The sequence below is a fragment of the Podarcis bocagei genome (genome assembly GCF_964188305.1).
Source record: "Podarcis bocagei genome assembly, chromosome: 4".
In the NCBI taxonomy this organism is placed as follows: Eukaryota; Metazoa; Chordata; class Lepidosauria; order Squamata; family Lacertidae; genus Podarcis; species Podarcis bocagei.
In genome coordinates, this window is record NC_138128.1 from 85,264,602 (window position 1) to 85,285,381 (window position 20,780).

Consider the following 20,780-nt stretch of genomic DNA (forward strand, 5'->3'; position numbering starts at 1 on the left):
CACTGTCCATATGATTCTGAATTTCAAACCAAGTTTACATATACCTATAAATTTGGATTACACATCACACATTTGATTTCTATGGTCCACAAAAGCTTATGCCCTAATGAATTCGTCAGCCTTTAGGGTGCCACAAGACTCTGTTGTTTTTTGTATCAGGTTAGTCACCTTTATTCCCATTTTACAAAAACAGAGGTCAAGAGACATTGATTTGCCTAAGGTCAGTAGGAAAGTCTATGGCTGTTGAGATATGTATGTTTCTTCCCAAGTTCCACACTCCAGCCACTGATTACATCCCACCTTTCAGATCCAGGAGATATCTCTTGTTTCACTTATAGATGTGTGATCACTGCTGGTATGGAGGCTGACCTCTGGAGCTGGCCTCTTGAGGCAGCAATTTCTCAAATGACTTCTACAAAACCACAAATTAAGAAACACAAAATAGCTCTTGTTATAGAAAAGCTAAGGCGTAATCATATGGGTACTACTGGCCGGGGAGGTCGGGGTATAAATAAAATTATTATTATTATTATTATTATTATTATTATTATTATTATTATTATTATTATTACATAGAGGCCATTGCAACATTTTAACTGGTAGCACGAAGAATAGAATTTTAAACCCTATCTCTAATGATGTCATGTTCTTTTTCTGTAGCTACTGATGCTGCCTTTCTTTAGCAGCATCTAGACTGCAGAAAAATAATGATTTCAATGATACTTTAAAAAATTATCATCATCACCAAAACCAGAACCCCAAGTCGTGATTCTCAAACAGTACTGAAATATCCAGTCTAAATATAGCAAACATTTTATTACCATGTCCCCCCCATGGAAATTGTTAAGTTAAATATCTACTGCTATAACAATACATCCCCCTTTGCAAAATACACATAACTTACACTGCTTGATTTCTGTCATTTTCCTACATGGACAGATTATTCCACATCCCAACGATTGTACCATACCACCCAAAAGACTCCTCCAAGGAAGTCTACCAATTCTTGAGCAGGACTCAATACCATGTAGTATGATCAGACGCTGTTCCTTTTCTGCCACATCCCCCCACAAATTGATACAAGGCACTGAGCAGCTTGGGGCAAGCTGATACCTCCATGTTATGACTGACCAGACCTAAAGTGAATGCTGTACGACTGGAAATGGTGCAGAGTGTTAGCACCAGGCCTAAATCTGAGGAAGGAACAGGAGAGAGGAGGTGGTCTGCCCACCACAGACCAGCCAAAGCACCTCTTCCTATAGGTAGAAATTCCATGCCCAATTTTAGAGGAGAACCTTATCCTACCTTCCCATGGGCCTGGATTTCTTGCTGCACTGCAACCAAAAAAAGCAATGGACTGAAGTAACCTTGCTCTCAGTGAGTCATCTGGGGTAGATTTATAGCCAGCCATTACAGAGCAACTTTCCACCTGTGATTGCACAGATGAAAACAGTGACATTCTTTTGTGCTTGTTCCAACCTAATTTCACCCCACCCCCCTGCACATACTATCAAATATTGCTGAAGGCTCACGGTTGTATTTATTTATCTTGCAAAACCCTGTTCTGCACTGATTTAAAAGCAAACACAGCAATTATAAGATCAAGCAGCAGCATAAATAGTGATGTTCCCAGCAACCCACTTCCTTATTCTTCCTTAACCTGAATTTCTTGCCCTATATTTGATTTCACCCTCTCTCGCTTGTAGTACAAACTCACCTTTCCCCACCCAAATCCGAGTTTTAGGTTAGCACAATCAGTGGTTCTTAAGCTCCACACCCCACCGCTTGAAAATCGCTAGGGATCCTGGTGGGCCACTTAATTAATGTTTTGTTCTACAGTGGTACCTCGGGTTAAGTACTTAATTCATTCCAGAGGTCTGTTTTTAACCTGAAACTGTTCTTAACCTGAAGCACCACTTTAGCTAATGGGGCCTCCTGCTGCTGCTGCATTGTCGGAGCACAATTTCTGTTCTTATCCTGAAGCAAAGTTCTTAACCCGAGGTACTATTTCTGGGTTAGCGGAGTCTGTAACCTGAAGCATATATAACCTGAAGCGTATGTAACCCGAGGTACCACTGTACAAATCAAGTCACATACATAGTTCGTGTTTTAATGAACATATGACCAGGTATAAATATCCTTTTCAGTTCCACAATGTGTCTCTAGACCACTTGAGCAAAGCTTGCAAACGCCCTGTGGTTTGCAGACTGCAGTTTGAGAATATTCTAGTTAGAAGTTAAGTTGTTATAAAGAAGTCCATATTATTTGGGAAGCTGAGAATATATGCATGAGAAGATATATATTTTAATTATGCATTGTTAAAAATTATAACCCCAGTAAAATATTTAGAAAGACAGAGGGTGTTTAACCCAAAGAACAGAAATATGGCTGAAATCTGAGACACTGTCCTATTTTTTTCTACAGTTCAAAATGTGCCTTCCCTGCTGCAGCATGTGAAATAGCAGACTGGGTTCTGAATGGTGAGCTAGTTGTGTTCAAGAAGCTGCAGTTCCATGTATGTGAACAAGCAATAAATGTGTACTCAGCACTCAACTTGGTGAATTATTCTAGATTCCACAGGGAAGGGGCTGAAATTAGAAGAAAGGCAACACTAGAAGCTCTTAATTGCAGAGAGAGAGAGAGAGAGAGAGAGAGAGAGAGAGAGAGAGAGAGAAGAGGAATAGTAATTTACCAAGGAGAGGTAATAATAATAATAGTAATAGTAATAAATTTTAATTATACCCCGCCCTCCCCAGCCAGAGCCGGGCTCAGGGCAGCTCACACCAATAAAATCACAGTAAAAACATAATGGCGGGGGGGGGGGACAATTTAAAATACAGGTTAAAATTCAATTTAAAATGCAGCCTCATTTTAAAAGTAGCCGATAAATCAAGACCATGGGGGGGGACACACACATAAGGGTCAGATTGAGTCCAAACCAAAGGCCAGGCGGAGCATATCTTTCTGCAGGGCCTGCAAGACAGAGGTCAAGTCCTGCAGGACCCTAGTCTCTTGTGACAGAGCATTCCACCAAGTTTGGGCCAATACTGAAAAGGCCTTGGCCCTAGTTGAGACCAATCTAACCAACCTGCGACCTGGGACCTCCAAAATGTTGTCATTTGTGGACCTTAAGGTCCTCCACGGGGCATACCAGGAGAGGCGGTCCCGTAGGTACCAGGAAGCAGTGGCGGAGCTTCATGCTCTGGCACCGGGGGGGGGAGAGGAGAGCAGGTGGGGGCGGGGCTGGTGCATGTCCTGGGAGCATGGCATGCCACCTTTGGGGGCATGGCGCCCAGCACGGGGGGGGGGAGGGAGCCGTGATGGCACCCCACCGGGATCGTGCTGCTGGGGGTGGTGTGCTCCCCCCGCACTCCTCTTCCTCCACCAGTGCCAGGAAGTTCCTGATTCCCACTTGGAACAGGTCTTAGAGGTGACAACAAAATGGATTGCAGCTGAAAATGGCCACCAAGTACTGGGTTTCCCCTCCTCTCCATGTAATATTACATAGACTGTTTCATGAGAGTGCCAGACCCACAGCAGCTGTTAGGAAATACAGTCCATGAAGATACCACTTCACACATTTCCATAACTACATGTTATGGTGAGAAGATGGGAGAACATGATCTGGGAGACGTGCTTTTCACACCAACCCTGTGTTCCCTCTGAGGCACATGCAGAGCTGTGGAGCACACCAACCCTGTGTTCCCTCTGAGGCACATGCAGAGCTGTGGTTCAAAAACGGAGACACTGGGTTTCACAGCTCCTTCCAGACAAATTTGCTCCCTCTTAAAGATGCAATTAGGGAAAACAATGGAATCAGCCCTAATGTGACCACTCTTTCACCTTCCTCACTGTGTATCATCTAACACCTTTAAGCAAAATTAAATTCATTCATGCAGGGAGTAAGAATATACTCTCTCTCTCTCTCTCTCTCTCTCTCTCTCTCTCTCTCTCTCTCTGCTCCTGTATTTAAATGAGGCCACACCTACCCCAGCTATGCAGGCAGTTAGTAAGAAATTCACACATTATCCTGACATTTCCTTTGAAAAAATCATGTACCATGAATATTTGCACTATGACTCAGAGACATACCCTAAAATTTTCGGAAGTATTTGTAACAATTAGCTATTGCTTTTCCCTTCTAGGAAACGAGAAGATATACGATAGATAGCACTGAAGTCCCTTTGCCTTTTTAATTCTAGATTTTTCTCTCAGCTCTTGTTTCAAGAAAGGGGAAAAGCCAATTCTGCGAAAGAGAAATGAAGGCAGAAAATAAATGGATTTTGCTTTTATGGAAAATTAAACATTTACAAAAGAACACCCCAGGTTTCAATAACGAAAACAAAAGATGTATAACTGTGGGCTGAACTTTATGTGATGCTAAATGTGTTGCTTGAAAATCAGGTGACCCGATACTGAGGAGGACATAGGTACCATGAGCATCTGCAAAGTAAGATGCAGTTGCCCAAATACCTAGACAGATATTAAAAGAGATAAGAAACCTCATATACTTCAAAAAACCAACCAACAAACCAACCTATTTTCATTAATCAGAAACAGTGACAAAAGCCGCAGTCTTATACAAATATAGTTGGGACATATGCCCCATTAAATTGAATTGAGTTTGCCTCTGCGTAGACAGGTATAGGATTGCACTATAAGACAACCTAGTGATGTAGAAAAAATTGGCTCCTTTTCCCTTATGGGGTATCCAAGAGCCTGCATAGTCCTTAAGTGGGTTCCCTATTGGTAGGAGAAAATAACAGAGGCCAGCCAGTGAATATTGAGAAGCAAAGCAGCTAGTAAGCCTGATCTTTATTAAACTGTTGCAACAGGGTCCTCACTCACCACGTGCAGGACGGAGGAGGAACCCAGAACCATGGTGTGCAAGCCCTTTTATAGACTATTGAAACTGCCCACCCTGTAGCTCAAGGCCACCCCCCAAAACATCATACATACATCACAGAAGAAGGTGATCTACAACATAAATCCTGTCTGCCAGAATACCTGACAATGGCCAGTGATTGCTTACTTGGGCAGCCTGGCCATTCTTTAACTCCTGAATCCAGGTCACAGGCTCAGCCTTTTAATACACAAAGATGCCCTAAAGACAGGTAAGCAAAAGACAATGGAGAGGCTTTCCCATTTCCTGCCGCCTTGCAGAGAAAAATTTGAGGTCAATTTGGGGGAGTCAAAATGGTTTCAGGATTGCTCTCCCATACTATTTATGAACATTTATTTTATAATACACACACACACACACACACACACACCGTATTTTTTGCACCATAACACTCACTTTTTTCCTCCTAGAAAGAAAGGGGAATTGTCTGTGCGTGTTATGGAGCGAATGCCTACGGGTGGCGGGGGGATCTGGTGCAGTCGTGAGCAGAGGATCCATGGTTCCCCTTCCTTCCCTCCTCCGTGGCTTGCTTTGAAACAGCAAAGCGGGAGAAGAGCCGCTGAGTGGGGAGGAGAGATGGACAGAGAGCCTGCTTCTTTAAAGGAGCAAAGCAGGAGAGGAGAGGAGCCGCCTACACGAGTGTAAGCGGCTCCTGTCCGGTTGGCTTCTTTAAAGCAAGCAGGCTCTCTGTCCCTCTCTCCTCCCCACTCAGCTCGCTACATAGCAGCAAAGTTTTTCAGCTTGCTAAACCGGGGATGAGCGGGGAGGAAGGAGAAAAGCAGAGCCTGCTTGCTTTAAAGGAGCAAAGTGGGAGGGGAGAGGAGCCTTCTCCCCTTAAGCCCCTCTTCTGCATTATTAGCAGCATCCTTCTCCACCCACCCCACACGTGCTCTTTGTCCCTTGAGTGCTTTTCCTTCCCTCCCCACTTAAAACGTGGTTACAAAGCACGGATCCACATGGATCCTCAGGATTTTTGCACTGGGTCACCCCAAATTCACCATCAGATCACATAGCATGTCCATGGCTACATCTTGAACCAAAAAAATCACGCACCCACTGTTGCCTGGGGCCGCAGTGGTGCAAAAACGTGGTTACAAAGTATGGATCCACATGGATCCTCAGGATTTTTGCATTGGGCTACTCCAAACTCACTGTCAGATCACATGTCTGTGGCCACAGCATGAACCACAAAAATCATACATCCACTGTTTCGTTTAGAATTTTTTTTTTCTTGTTTTCCTCCTCTAAAAACTACATGCATGTTATGGTTGGGTGCGTGTTATAGAGCGAAAAATACGGTGTGTGTGTGTGTGTATGTATGTGTGTGTGTGTGTGTGTGTGTGTGTGTGTGTGTATGTATATATATATATATATATATCTTCTCTGCACCACACCCCCTCAACAGTATTTATAGGAACTCAAACACTGAGATCCTGCTCTGTTCCAGTAACAAGAAGCCGAAAGCACCAGCCTGAAGATGACGAGTGAGACCTCGTCGAAACGTCGCCTAGACACCCCAACTCTTACACGGGAAGACACCCGAAGACACCAAAACCTACATTCCTGTACCCGTGAAAATCTACGAAAGCATATATATATATATATATATATATATATATATATATATATATATATATATATCACTAGTTATATAACACTAGTAATGAAGAAGGCATGGCTGTTAAGAGAGCTATAGAGAAAGGGCTTCAAAGTCTCATTCAACCACTGACTCTCCCTTTGTGACACCCAAAGAATCTTCTGCTTTTATTGCTATGGCGATGGAGGGGCAAATCATTTCTGACTACACTGGGAACCTAAGATCTTTTGCGACAGAACCAAGGAATTAACAGGCCAGGTTCTGACTAAGCACACTGGTTTTCTAATCCACCGTTAATTCCTGTGAGTATTTGTGTACCAAGATCTGTGAGAGTTCATGTGTGTAGAAATAGGCAGCATAGCAGGATTCTTTCGTTATTTGGATACTCCCTCTTAAGTCAATAAGAAAATCTTCCCTGCAGTTTCACCCAAGTACATTTTTTGGGGGTTGGTTGTTAGTGGGAAACACTCATTTTGAAAGAGGAAATATTAAGCGGACTTGATCATTTTGACCATACAGCATTATGGCTGTCAGTCATTTAAAAGTTTTTTATCTGATTATTGATTGTCTAACCAATCAATTAAGTGTAAACAAATGTGCACATTACCATATTTTAATATTAATTCTGGTTTGAGCTATTGAAAGAAATGCAAGGTAACTTATAATTTAACAAAACAGAAGCTACATTTTATTACTTCCCCATTTATTTTCTATTACAATAGCACATGAAGAAAATGGCTTCCAAAAATAATAGTCTTTAAATCATAACCGCGCTGATTAAAAATTGTCCTTGATGATTAAAACTACCTCAACCAATTAATCAACTAAAACTTTGGTTGCTTAATCTACCAATTAACTGTACTAATCTTCTCCATTAATTTTATCTACTAAGGTTCACACCTTGTAAATAACACTTTTGATTTTAGAACTGATAGATGAATCAGGTGGTTACTGTGTTTTCCCAAAAAGGATAATGTAAATGTAAGTTGAATGGCAGCCAGTACTTTGAGTTCATTACCCTTTCACATTTTTTTCACAATGTCAGGAACATTCAGTGGGGTCTTGGACTTGGGGGGACACTGGGCAGAGTTTCAGCTTGATAACCACCACTATCTTGCTCTACTAAAGGAAGGGCAGGGGACTGCAGGGAGACCAGCCACACAATGAAATCAGACAAAAGTGGGCTAAATAACCCCCACCCCTACTCCTCTAATTCAGATTTGCTTACTTAGCGAACAGGGATCTATTCTTGGTGGCTAAAGATGGTCCTGGCTCCCAATTATGGCAGACCTAGTACTGACACAGTCATAAGCTCCCATCCAATCATCTTGTACAGAACTCATATTCTTTTCAGATAAACATTTTGGCTGTGTACACCTCACCCATTTCCCCAAAGAATCCTAAGAACTGTACTTCGTTAATATTTCTAGTCAGATATAGGTTGTACCGGGACCTGCAGTTTCAGGAATGTAGTGAGCTGAGACAAGTTCAAACAACCGATGCCTAGTTAAGTTCAGTAAATGTTCAGTATGTGCATTTAACTTGTGTGCATTCAGCTTTACATATGTGCCCCTCCCCCAAAAAGGTGGAGTGAAAAGTGGTGGGGTTTTGGAGAAACTTTGGCTATTCCACCAACCATTGAATGTAGTGTGTTTTGACTATACAGTGGTACCTCAGGTTAAGTACTTAATTTGTTCCGGAGGTCCGTACTTAACCTGAAACTGTTCTTAACCTGAAACACCACTTTAGCTAATGGGGCCTCCTGCTGCTGCCATGCCGCCAGAGCACGATTTCTGTTCTCACCCTGAAGCAAAGTTCTTAACCTGAAGCACTATTTCTGGGTTAGTGGAGTCTGTAACCTGAAGCGTATGTAACCCGAGGTACCACTGTACACGATTTTTGCTTTCAGCGTAATCCCCGGGACGTAACCACCACGTAAGTTGGGGACTTACTGTATACATAAGACCAGCCCAACGACAAGGTGCACTTGTCAGTCATGTGCCAAAGCAATCTAGAGGACAGTGTGTGTTTGAGGTTCCCTGGTGACAACTTATTTTCAATTCCAGCCTCAGCATTTGAAGGTAGCCTGGTTGCAAAGCTGCCTTTTCTTGCTGCAGGATGACATAATAGCAGATTTAATGAGAGGACACTTTCTTTCTAATGACCTTCACAACACTTCACCCCTTCTGTAATGTCAGTGGAACTATGTCGGTCTTCAAATATGACACAATGCCAATAGTTTGGTAACATTTAGCCAATGGTCAGAAAGGAGGGATTCACAGATATTCCTCACAGTTTTTGACAAGGAGTGTAAGGCACTCACAGAGCATTTAGTTTGCACACTGGTATAAATAATACATATACATATGGAGGTTTTTGAAGAAGCAAAAAGCACAACTGCATGAGGTGAATTTAGGCCCTCACCGAATGCAGAAGGCTAAAATCTAAGCAAAACCCTTCTGTTCTTTTATAGGTAATGGGATGTAACAAGATTTTTTTACAGCTGGAACTTGCTGGAACTCAGTTCTGGAACCTATCAGGTGGGCACCATTACCATTCAAAGAGAATGAGGGAGGTGTTCACAGTGAGTGCCGGCATTTATTCTTCTAGAAAAATAGCACTGGATGTCACAGTTCTGAGGGAAAGGACTAAAGGCATACTCGGAGATGATTCAAGAAGTGAAACAAGTCACAGATCAAAAAGTTAAAGTTGTGAAGTGACCATCTGAAGCAAACACTTGGTTCAAGCTTGAGGATTTTTGAAAGTCCCTTCTATTCTTTAAAAATTTAAACCCATCTTATTTCTTGTTTGCCTTGTCTTTCTGTTTCAGTGATGGGGAACCTGTAGCCCTCCAGATGTTGTTGGACTACAGCTCTCATCATCTCTGACCTCAGGCCCTGCTGGCTGGGGCTGATGGGAGTTGGAGCCCAGTATCTGGAGAGCTGTGGAATCCCCAACCCAGAAATTTAACAAATTTAGCAAATAATTTTATTGTTATATTTATTTGCTATGTAACAATAAATTTTCTGCCTTTTAATGGTCTCCTAAAATCTGCTGCTTGAGGTGAATTACCTCACTCTGCCGGATGTTACAGCTGGCTATGTTTTGTATTTTAGCTTTGTTAAGTTTTTTTTCTGAGTAAAAACTTCTAAAGACAGGAATTATAGACATCCATATGGCGCAGAGAGTCTTCTGTGGCATGAAGTGTGGACATAACCCTCCGGGGATGAGGGTAAATATTTTGGAGTTATACGAGATAGCATTGTCACGTGGATCCAGCTAGGCTCTGAGTCTTATTGGATTAATAATGCTTATGTATTGTGGTAAAATATATAAGCTCAAACTCTGAGCACAAATCAACAAAGAGTGTGACTCAGGAATCAACCAAAATCAAAATCAACAGAATACCTTCCCAAATAGCCATTCCAAAGAAGGCAAAGCTACAACCTCAGGTTATTTTCCCCTTAGATACCAACCTTGCGTGCGTACATATCGTACATTTAAAGGACATTGAAAACAAACACATCCTAAAATAATCATGGGAACTGTTGTTTATCCCTCACAGAGCTACATTTCCCAGCACCCGTAAAAAACTACTGTTTCCAAGATTCTTTGGGGGATGTGCTTTAAAGGCATGATGTGTATGCAGCCTTTTTTTCTGGCACGTACTAAAGACTCCTGCCATCTTTTAATTCTTTATTTATTAAATTTATACCCCACCCCTCCTCCCAAAGAAGCACAGGTTTTTGTGGGTGGGTTCCTACGAGATATTCTATTTATCTGCCGTTATAATAAATTTGCATTCTTGTGGAAGAGACCCCGAGGGTCATCTAGACCTGGCATGTGTGACAGAGACCTGGATGGAGGAAGCAGATGGGCCTGTCCTTGCCGCTGCTTGTCCACCAGGTTTCTCTTACGCACAGCAACCCAGGTCATGTAGGTGGGGAGGGGGGGTTGCAGTGATTTTTAGGAAGTCACTAGCTTGCACCAGGCGTCCTACTGGGAAGATCCAGTTTTCTGAGTGCATGTTCTGGAAGTTGGGCAATAGGGGCAGGGCAGTACAGGATTCCTTTTGGTGTACCGACCTCCCTGCTGCACTGAGGATTCCCTGTCCGAGCTGCTTCAGGTCACGGCGGATTTTCTCCTGGAGACACCTAGTTTGGTTGTCCTAGGGGATTTTAACATCCATGCCGACACAACCTTACAAGGGGCTGCAAGGGACTTCATGGAAAGCATGGCCTCCATGGGGCTGTCCCTGAATAAGTTTGGCCCAACTCATAGTCATGGACATGCCTTAGACCTGGTGTTCACCTCTAGTGACGTGGGTGATCTGACACTAAGAAAAAGTGAAACAAAAGAAGTGTCATGGTCAGATCACTTCCTGGTGCAACTGGACTTCTCCGTGACCCTTCCCCTCTGCAGGGAGGTGGGACCAATTCGGATGGTCTGCCCCCGCCACTTAATGGATCCAAATGGTTTCCAGAGAGTGGTAGGGGATGTTTTATCCCAAGTTGATGGCCTTTCAGCTGATTCCCTGGTGGCCCGCTGGAATGCGGAGTTAACCAGGGCTATCGACTGTCTGCTTCCGGAGCGCCCTCTCCGATTGCATGGAGCCCGGACAGCCCCGTGGTTTTCTTCGGAGCTGAGGGCAATGAAACAATCGCTGAGACGGCTAGAGCGTCGGTGGCAGAAAACTCACTCCGAATCTGACCGGACACAGGTTAGAGCTCAACGTTGAGCCTACCAAGTGGTGATAGCGACGGCGAAGAAGACTTTCTTCACCGCCTCTATTGCATCTGCAGAAAATAGTAGCAGGAGACTCTTTCAGGTGGTTCACAATTTAACGGAACCACCTTTACCACCGGGGCCTTGTAAAGACCCCAAGATCTCCTGCAACGATTTTGCAAAGTTTTTTGCAGATAAAATCACTCGTATTCGGAAGGAGCTAGATACCACCGTGGGAGCAGGGCTGGGGCGGGAGAGTGCTAGAGCTCTGTCTGGTCAAGTTGCATGGAATCAATTTTAATCCGTTACCCCCGAGGATGTGGACAGGCTGCTTGGACGCGTGAAACCAACCACCTGTCTCCTTGATCCTTGCACATCCTGGCTAATAAAAGCAAGCCGGGAAGGGCTGGGCGATGGGCTCTGCGGGGTGGTGAATGCTTCCCTCTGTGAGGGTACATTCCCAGATCCGCTGAAAGAGGCGGTCATTAAACCGCTTCTTAAAAAACCATCTTTAGACCCGGCCAGTATGGCCAACTATCGCCCAGTCTCAAATCTTCCATTCTTGGGCAAGGTGATTGAGCGCATGGTTGCTGAACAACTCCAGGCACGCCTGGAGGATGCGGACCATTTGGATCCCTTCCAGTCGGGATTCAGGCCTCATCATCGGACTGAAACTGCCTTGGTCGTGCTGGTTGATGATCTCCGGCGAGCTAGGGACAAAGGTGAGAGTTGTTTCCTAGTTCTGCTGGATCTCTCAGCGGCCTTTGATACAATCGACCATAACATTCTTCTGGACCGTCTAGAGGGGCTGGGAGCTGGGGGCACTGTTATACAGTGGTTTCGCTCCTTCCTCCTGGGCCGTGTTCAGAAAGTGGTGGTGGGGGATGAGTGTTCAGACCCCTGGGCCCTCACTTGTGGGGTGCCTCAGGGTTCCGTCCTCTTCCCCATGCTTTTTAACATCTATATGAAGCCGCTGGGAGAGATCATCAGGGGGTTTGGACTGGGTGTCCATCAATATGCAGATGATACCCAGCTCTACCTCTCTTTCAAATCAGAACCAGTGAAGGCGGTGAAGGTCCTGTGTGAGTGCCTGGAGGCGGTTGGAGGATGGATGGCAGCTAATGGATTGAAGTTGAATCCTGACAAGACAGAAGCACTGTTTTTGGGGGACGGGGTGGGCTGGTGTGGAGGACTCCCTGGTTCTGAATAGGGTAACGGTGCCCCTGAAGGACCAGGTGCGCAGCCTGGGAGTCATTTTGGACTCACAGCTGTCCATGGAGGTGCAGGTCAATTCTGTATCCAGGGCAGCTGTCTACCAACTCCACCTGGTACGCAGGCTGAGACCCTACCTGCCCGCAGACTGTCTTGCCAGAGTGGTGCATGCTCTAGTTATCTCCCGCTTGGACTACTGCAATGCGCTCTACGTGGGGCTACCTTTGAAGGTGACTCAGAAACTACAACTAATCCAGAATGCGGCAGCTAGACTGGTGACTGGGGGCGGCCACCGAGACCACATAACACCGGTCTTGAAAGACCTACATTGGCTCCCAGTACGTTTCCGAGGACAATTCAAAGTGCTGGTGTTGACCTTTAAAGCCCTAAACGGCCTTGGTCCAGTATACCTGAAGGAGCGTCCCCATCATTCTGCCCGGACGCTGAGGTCCAGCGCCGAGGGCCTTCTGGCGGTTCCCTCATTGTGAGAAGCAAAGCTACAGGGAACCAGGCAGAGGGCCTTCTCGGTATTGGCGCCCGCCCTGTGGAACGCCCTCCCATCAGATGTCAAAGCGATAAATAACTACCTGACATTCAGAAGACATCTTAAGGCAGCCCTGTTCAGGGAAGTTTTTAATCTGTGATATTTTAGTGTATTTTTGGTTTCTATGGAAGCCGCCCAGAGTGGCTGGGGAAACCCAGCCAGATGGGTGGGGTACAAATAATAAATTATTATTATTATTATTATTATTATTATTATTATTATTATTATTATTATTATCCAACCCCCTGCAATGCAGGAATCTCAGCTAGATCATACGGAACAGATGGCCATCCAATTTCTGCTTAAAAACCAGCAGTTGATGCTAGTAAATAAATGCACAACTGCACACATGTACACACATATACAGTGGTATCTTGGTTTATGAACTTAATCCGTTCCAGAAGTCTGTTCTTAAACCAAAGTGTTCTTAAACCAAGGCATGCTTTCCCATAGCAGTGGGGGACTCAATTTACACTCAACAGGAAGCCAAACTTGTTCTTATTCCAAGGCAAAGTTCACAAACCAAAACACCTACTTCCAGGTTTGCAGCATTCATAAACTAAGCTGCTCTTAAAGCAAGGTACCACTGTATACAGATATTCTAAAGACAACACAAGTCCCCAGTGCTCTCTCATCCAAAGGAAACTAAAACCTGTGGTACGCTTGGTCTTCTTGCTATTCAGAGAAGTAAAGAGTCAATAACAATATTCACACCAAGACTATTGGGTCATATAGTATTCGTTGCTGGAATTCTAACAACTTGACATTTCTACTTGATACATATGATGATGCTTAAAAGGAAGGTTCTAGAAACAGTGTCAGCAGCCCCAGGCTCTCTCCATCACAGCTTTTCAATGCATGCAGATAGCAACCACCTCTGGGTGATTTCTACATTTGAAATGAAGTATGAACTGACAAATTTACTGTGTTGCAAAACACAGGAAACCTGTTTCAAGTTTTCTACATTTCATTATTTTTACAGTGCAGTCTGATGCATGTTTACATGGCAGTAAATCTCACTGCATTTAAAGGGGTCTACTAAACACCAACAACATTCCCAGTCAAGTATCCCTAGGAATGCAGCTTTCAATGTCCAGTTGAACAAACCACTGCTTTGATTTGGGCAGGCTCCTTTTTCAGAATTCATCCTACTCTAATCTGTGTTCTTCCCTACTTTCCTGTGAGGCCAGCTTTCCAGTTTTCCAATTTCCATTTCTTTCTGTACAATGACCTGGCTGCTAGCATTTCTGATTGCTGGTATATAGATGAAAAATGCAAGCTAATGGATATAGTTATTGTGGTGAAAGCATCCCACTTAGCTTGAGCCTGTCGTGGTGTTTCACAGTTGATGTTTTATTTGTTGCGTCCTCTGCTGTCTCCCACACAATGGACACCAAGAATGATACTATCTCTCTATATAGTTTGTTTGCCTGATAGTATAGTGATTTTGTCCTGCAGTGCAATCTCTGAAAATCTAACAGACTACGGCCAAGGTAGGAGTTCTTCTGCTCTCACAATTCTGAAAAGCAGGATGTCTATATTTAAATTCCAAGTTAACTCTGTACAATGGACTGCAAAATGTGCAAGAACCCTGAAGTAAGGCCACATCAATGCTTTTTGCATTGTGGAGTGGTTTGGAATCACCTGAGTTTTGTTACAACCCTTTTGTATGCAACATGTGTTACTTTGGTTGCAGCTCAGGGTAAGGAGCAGACACTGGCCTTCATTGCACGCTAAGAAAATGATTTATGGTTAACTGAGAATCCTGTAGAGCTGATTTGTTGCCCCCTTGAAGCATTCCTGAAAAATTAAAGGACTCGTGTTTCACAGTTTAAGAAAATTTCAAATTCACTGAGCCCCAAATCTCCGGCGAGTTTCTGCTCTTCATAGAAAAAGCCACACACAATGGCCTCTTTTCATCTGCCGTCTCTGGAAGACTCTCTTGGAAACTCTTGCTGCTGCTAAGGAAAGCTGTATGACTAGCCTCAGCTGAGATCTTGCCCTCTCTTTCTGGTGAAAGTTTATCCCCCTTGACCTGCTGGCTGGCAATTCTAGGAACCTTAAATTGAAGTGCAGAGGAGGTAAGCTGCATAAAGAACAGCCATAGGCATGGTGGAAGGATCCTTCCTGCTAAGGATCTACCAAAGCGGCCCAGCCAATTCTGATTTTACTCCATAGTCAGCTGTTTTCTTTCGACTTTTCCTGATAGGGAATGAAAACCAAGCTCTGCAGAGCACGCTTGGGCTCCAGGTCTGACTTGGCCTCTGTCTGCTTCCACTGCTGCTTGGCTTCCTCTCCCTTTCCTGCCCAATTTAAAACCGGCTTCGCATTTCACACAGGGTGATGACACTGCTCTGGCTTGCACTATTCCCGATACCTCTCTCATGCTGTGCGCCTCTAAAATCAGGAACAGAAGTCCTCCACAGAGAATTAGGGACAAAATGTCTTCAAATGTTTTCCATAAACCAAAGAAGGAAATGATTAGCTTTAAGGGATTAACCAGTCTTTCTGCAATATGTATGCATTCAGAAGATCTGGAGTTTACTTGTGCCATGGAACCAGGATGAACTCAGAAGCAGACAAGCTCTGAAAGCATTTCCTAAGATTCCTGCATTTTCTATTTTGCAGGAGGGCCACTATGCTCCTGTCCTGCTTGCAGGCTTCTGGTTGGCTGCTATGTGAGCAGGATGCTACATGATCCAACAGGGCCTTTCTTGCTTTTGAAAGTTTATGCAATGGATTTCAGTTGAAGAATTAGAAGAGGAGGTGTCTGTTTGAAAGATTTGGGGAGTTGAGGGCCCGATTCTCGACTGAACCTCCCTAAACCACACAAGCCTCCATTCTTGATTTCTACTCCCTTTCCCACATGCTGTTTCTGATTTTCTTTATGGAAAAATAAATGATTCAGCAACTGGGGTAGGGCTGAAATGGAAGCGTACAGGGGAACCAACTTGAATAAAATATTGTAGGTGCCCAGGTCAGCCCTGCCCCACATAATCAATCACATGATGCAGTGAACACACACTATTAGAATGGGAATGCCCATCAACTTTGTGGGGGGCCGGCTCACTCAAATATTTTATTGTGGGGGCTGAAGCCCCCTCGCCCCTAGTAGCTGACTCCTATGGAAGGCTATCTCCTATTCCCTGCACAAGTTTGTCCAACTGGCCCTGGAGTCATTGTATGGAAGTGGAATGAGCAACAGTATCACAATCCTACAAGTGATGACCAGTCACATCATTTCACGCCCTTAGAAATGTTTTCTATAGCCTTTGTAGCAAATATTTTCTTTTCTCATGGTTTACTATTCTGCTCAATGCATGTGCCTTTTGAGTGCTCATGAAACAATTTAGCAAGCACATGAAAGCAAGGAACCTTCTCTTGCATAGCCACCACCAAGATAAGTTAGAGATGCATCATGAAACAATCTGACGCATTTCTGAATTTTCCAACAGCTTTTGCCCAAGGTGACTGTTAAACTGGGGACACAGGAACAATTTAGTCTTTTGAAATATTGTTCTGAACTATTCCAGAAGGTTAGTATAGGGACATCTAGGGATGTGCCCTTCTTCCTGCCTCTTCAGCTACAAATTCTAAGGGGTCCTTGAAAGTTGTTCTTCCTCTCTCGCTCTCTCTCTTCCAGACAACCAGCAGCTAGCTGTTCTGAATATTGTTTGTTGTCTTGTTATATCACTTCTGAGTGGCTCCAGCAAATCTTACAAGTTCTTCCAAGATCTGAGGCTCCTTCAGATGACCTGTTTATTGAGCATTCATCCTGATTTGCTTGCACAGAGCTTATACGGAGGGTAAACTATGTCTCATCTTCACTGAGAATTCATTCAGATTTGTTTGCGGAGATGTTATATGGCGATGAGCATTCATCCTGCATTAATTCTGATTTGCTTGCATGGCATTTATATGTCTCCCCATTAAACATTCATTCATTCCACATTTTTCAGAACATTTTGCCAGCACTTTTGCAATCATAAAAAGTTTATTTAAAAAATAAGTAAAAAGTAGATTTGTTGCCCAAGGGAGACAGAGCACTTTCATCCACTTTAATTGTGCAAATCTAAATTCCCAGGATAGTGCTCGAATATTTCCTGCAAAATTCTGACTGTCTGGTAGTGACCCTAGACAGCTTGTGCATGTGGGGAAATAAGATAATATAAACAACTTTCATCACAGTTCAGCCTCCATATTTCCATCATGGTGAAGGGGTTTGCAACTAAGGATCTGCCCAGAGAGAAAGATAAGCTATCCAATGCTTGGGTCCTAGTGTTGATGGTGAATCTGTTTCTTCTTGCTAAATCAGACCTTTTGTTCAAATCCTGCTTCTGGAAAAAGGTTCTCCATGTCTTCCGAGTTCCAACATCTGGTGCAGGCAGTACCAGGCACTTACGTCATCAAGATAAATAATTGTGAAGAGCCCTCGGAAGGAAGTTGCAGCATTCATGCTATGCTGGTTGTTGACAGGTTCTGTGACAAATTGGGAGAAAGATAAGTAGAATGATTTATGATGAACAGGTGATGACTGCTTAAGAAATGAACGGACCATTTCTATGGCATGGACCACTTTTCTGCATGAGAGGCACAGGTAACTGAAGAGGTGAGTTATGTAGCACTAAATCAGACTCAGTTGTGCAACAGATTCAGTACTGTGATTGCAGTGGGTCTTCTAGGTGCCTGTGGTCTCTGAGTCTCTTCACATTCAAAATCCACATTCCATCAGTAAGATATATAACATTCCTTCCTTAAGAAGACCCCAAGCTTGTAGAGTATGATGTGTGATATATTATTAGAAAAGCTGCTAGTGATGGCTTATTATCTGTTTCTTTAAGAAATAGTATACCCTGCCTGAGCAATTACAAATGCCCTAAGCTGCTTACATTTGTTTTAATGACCACAATTTCTAACTAGAAAAAATCCTGCTAATACTAAACATCAGAAAACAAAATAACAGCAAGTAACGCTGGAACGGTAAAATCAGAGGCAAAGTCTCAAACCGGTGCTCAAGAAATTAAAATGTATTATGATGGAGGATATGCCCGGGGGAGGGCAGACTGCACTGTGGAAGTTCATGTATATAGCATGTCTGTTCAAAGGTTGTGTCCTTCAAACCCATGCGTTCAATCAATGCAAGAGACGAATCCAAATTGCTTCTGTTTTTTTAATACTGTTATGAGTTTGTGGGGTACCTGGACTCCCCTTCTAATTCCTGGACCCTGCTTCTCATGTGTGGCTCTATGCCTGAGGGCAAATGGACGGAGTCCCTCTCTCAACTCAGAATTAGTTACAAAGTTACAAAGACAAAAGTCTTTGAAGGAGTTTTAGAGTTGGAATGAGGGCAGTTGTTTTTAGGATTGCTATTGAGGATGCTGTAAGCTAGAGTGGAAAAATGGCAGTCCATTAAACGCAGCAAGTTGAGCAAGGAGACAGAGGGCCATGGCTGATTTCCCCAAGACTGAGGCCATGGGAAAAGCAAGAACCTCCTCGAGTGTAATGCTGTGAGCCCCTCCATCATTGGCTCAAGTTGGATATATGTGCATATAAACCATATATCATAACGACACTACAGTCTCCTCTGTGCCTTATTTCCAAAGGAAACACAAACCCTGGGTAAGGGCCTTGGTTACTTTGGAACCTCACACCACCTGGAGACTGGGATGGCATGTAACAATATTTTCAAAGAACAGCCATTGTATTCCACTCCCAAGAATCCTTGGCACCTGAGGTTAGCCACATGGCAATGAGGACCTCCTCTGTCATGGCATCCCAACTCTGGAACATTTTCCTAGTGCCTAGTTTCGTCAAGTGTAGGGGCCTGGTAAAGACATTTTTCAAAAGAAACAATCCCCAGGTTTTTGATGGCTACTTAATATCGGCAGCATCTGAGCTTTTTTAAATTGTATTAACTTTTTGGTGTTTGCCACACTTTGGGCTTCTTTGGGAGGAAGGAGGGATAGCTCAGACTCCTATTCGTCTCAGAGTTGTTGCTTCAAGCCCCACTTTGGGTAAAATATTCCTGCATCGCAGGGGGTTGGACTAGATGATCCTTATGGTCCCTTCCAATTCTACAGTTCTTTGAGTCTGTAAAAGTCAATAAGTAGCAAAGACATAAATGTCCACATCTGAGCCGGTGTCTGGTACGGTACCTTGCAAGAGTATTAAGTTGAACATGGACACATTCCTATACACCAGGGAGTACCGTATTTTTCGTCCCATAGGACGCTCCGTCCCATAGGACGCACCTAGTTTTTTTGGGGGGAAATAAAGGAAATTTCCCCCCCTTTATTTCCCCCCCAAGGGCAGGCCGGGGAAACTGAACCAGGTCGAGGAACAGCGGGATGGCGGCGCTGCGCCTCCCTGCTGTCCCCCGAGCTTGTGGGGCTGGCCCATGTCTGCCCGGTGCGAGGGGCGCTCTGGTTCAGGGCGCCCTGCCCGCCGGGCGGCAGGCTGCTATCTGCAGCGTGGGGAGCCCTGCGGGGAACTCCTGCAGGGCTGCCCACGCTGCGGATATCTGTCCGGCGCGCAGGGCGCTCTGCTTCAGGCCGCCCCACCTGACGGGCAGCAGGCTGCTATCTGCAGCGTGGGGAGCCCTGCGGGGGCCTCCCGCAGGGCTCCCCACGCTGCGGATGTGTTCCCGAAGCACCGGGCGCTCTGCTTTCAGGGTGCCTGGCGCTCCGGGGAGCAGGCTGCTATTCGCAGCCTAGACATCCCTGCGGGAGGTCCTGCATGTCTTCCTGAAGCCTGGAGAGCGAGAGCCTGCATTCGCCCCATAGGACGCACCCAGATTTCCCCTTCATTTTTGGAGGGGAAAAAGTGCGTCCTATAGGGCGAAAAATACGGTAAGTCCTGTGGTAATCACCCAATGAGCAGACATGTGCAGAATCACACTGTAAGTCAGTTGAGGCTTGTGCTAATAAATCTGTGTAGTTTGTGTAAAATTCATCAAGGAACCCATTCACCTTTAACAGCACATTTTGAGCCCGATTTCCCTTCTTCCATTTCTGTCACCCACGCTTCACATCCAGTCAGCTCCACTCCATATTTATGGTTTAATAAATAAATATTTATACATGCTAAATAGGCTAGAGGGAGAGAGAGATGATAGGGTTTTGTTTCCCCCAGAGGAAGGGTGTCCTGAAAGTGGGACTGTTGTTTTCCGTTCCCCTGGTTGCTCCTCCATGCTGCCAGCTGTTCAACTAACGGTGGCTGCAATTCTGTGCACACTTATCTGAGAATAAAACTCACTGAATGCAGTGTAGACAGACTTACTTACAAGCTGACAGGCATAGGATCGCGTTGAAGAGTGAGGCATTCATAGCTGGCAGGCTGGCTGCTGAGGCCTCTTTCCAAATGGTGGAAAGGGAAAAGGCTAGGCTTTGAGCTAACAGGAAGTGGAATCTGGTCCCGCCCCTTCCCAGAGCCTGGGAAATGATATCAGAAGGCTTTTTACAAGTCCATGTTGACGACTGCAGATGGGGGAAAAACTTTTTGCAGCAGGCTAGATAGACTTTGCAACTTTTAGCATGCTGTAATTATGGCTCAGGGACGTGGGTGGCACTGTGGGTTAAACCACAGAGCCAAGGATTTGCCAATCAGAAGGTCAGTGGTTCGAATCCCTGCGATGGGGTGAGCTCCCATTGCTCGGTCCCTGCTCCTGCCAACCTAGCAGTTCGAAAGCACATCAAAGTGCAAGTAGATAAATAGGTACAACTCCGGCAGGAAGGTAAACAGCGTTTCCGTGCGCTGCTCTGGTTCACCAGAAGTGGCTTAGTCCTGCTGGCCACATGACC

At 44.6% G+C, this 20,780-nt stretch overlaps 2 long non-coding RNA genes across 2 annotated transcripts; one reads left to right on the top strand and one right to left on the bottom strand.

The window, feature by feature from the left end:
* Nucleotides 1-6,709: 6,709 nt before the first annotated feature.
* LOC308585610 lies at nt 6,710-17,589 on the top strand. The gene is made up of 3 exons (XR_014007534.1): nt 6,710-6,802; nt 16,625-16,787; nt 17,458-17,589. It is a non-coding gene; the product is annotated as an uncharacterized lncRNA (long non-coding RNA).
* Nucleotides 16,957-20,482, bottom strand: LOC308585619. Its single transcript, XR_014007544.1, has 2 exons — nt 20,264-20,482; nt 16,957-17,460 (listed from the first exon to the last, which is right to left on the bottom strand). It is a non-coding gene; the product is annotated as an uncharacterized lncRNA (long non-coding RNA).
* Between the last annotated feature and the right edge of the window lie 298 nt (nt 20,483-20,780).